The sequence below is a fragment of the Octopus bimaculoides genome, chromosome 23 (genome assembly GCF_001194135.2).
Source record: "Octopus bimaculoides isolate UCB-OBI-ISO-001 chromosome 23, ASM119413v2, whole genome shotgun sequence".
NCBI classification, from domain to species: Eukaryota; Metazoa; Mollusca; class Cephalopoda; order Octopoda; family Octopodidae; genus Octopus; species Octopus bimaculoides.
The window spans coordinates 35,141,261-35,142,555 of NC_069003.1; the positions used below are offsets into that span (position 1 = coordinate 35,141,261).

At 34.3% G+C, this 1,295-nt stretch overlaps 1 protein-coding gene across 2 annotated transcripts in view; it reads right to left on the reverse strand.

Moving 5' to 3' along the window:
* LOC128250615 (neurabin-1-like) overlaps window positions 1-1,295 on the reverse strand; it is a 77,210-nt gene that overhangs the window by 75,581 nt on the left and 334 nt on the right. The gene's annotated exons all lie outside the window — the stretch shown is intronic.

Sequence of the window (1,295 nt, forward strand, 5' to 3'; positions counted from 1 at the left end):
CAAGAATACATACACACAAGCATACATAGACATGTAAACACACACAGGCTTACATATAAACATGTACAAACACACACACACACAGCCATACATATACACAAGTATACATACACACAGGCATATATAGAGAGATGTACAAACAGGAATACATATAAACATGTAGTTACAGAGTTATACATAGACATGTAGAAATGCACAAAGCCATACATATAGAAAAGTATACATACACACACACACGCATACATGGCATACATATTGTCATGTACACAAAAACTTACAGAGGTTTTCGTCCAAACCCTTGTCCATACATGCAGGTGTATGTGTATGTGTGGTGCATTCGACTAACGCCATCGCTGTGAGTGTGTATACAGAAGAACAGAACGGGTGAATGTGACAAGAACCTTCTTTCACAGCCAATATGTGGACAGAAGGAATTGGATATAGGAGACGATGATGGCTCGAAGAACAGCATTACAGACATATGAATAAATTTTACAGCAACGACAGGAAAAAGAAAAAGAAAACAAAAAGACCTTGCATTATACATGCACCAAATAACCAAATTAACTGTATATTAATTTCCATACATCATGTACACGTTAATATTTACACATTATACACAAATTAACATGTATACATTATACATGCGAATATTATACCCGTCTTCCATCTATCAACTGAAATTCTTCTATAGCTATTTACAAAACAATCATACCCACCGCTTATACGAAATGCAACTATATAACTGTTCTGTGTGTATATATATATCTTTGGAACTAATGTACCCTCTCTTGTATTATATGTATAGACCTGTGTGTATGTAAATGTATGTATAGTGTTGGAAGTTTGTAAAGAGAAGCGAAAAAGGAGACAGGTAAAAAAAAAACTACCTTAAAGTGTTAGAAATAGTGGTAGACGATGAATGTTGGGCCCAGCGTTATCTACCCCCTACCTTAACCCTTATCAGCTCCTTTAGCGGCTGCAGTGAACCTAAGAGGAAAAAAAAAACGAGCACCTTAACACCCACTTGATCGTTAAAAGGAGGTGGGTACATACACACAGACGGCTGTATAGTTAGAGATGATAAATAGACGTGTGTGTATACATACATATATATATATATATATATATATATACGTATATACAAGCATTTCTCCAAACGAAATTACTGTTTGAAACAGTTCTCAACGAAATATGGTGTAACAGTAAGAATTAACAGAAGAAAAATTATGTATTAATAATAACGATAATAAAGAAACGATTATTGTTCTCGCAATAACAAGGATGATTTTTAG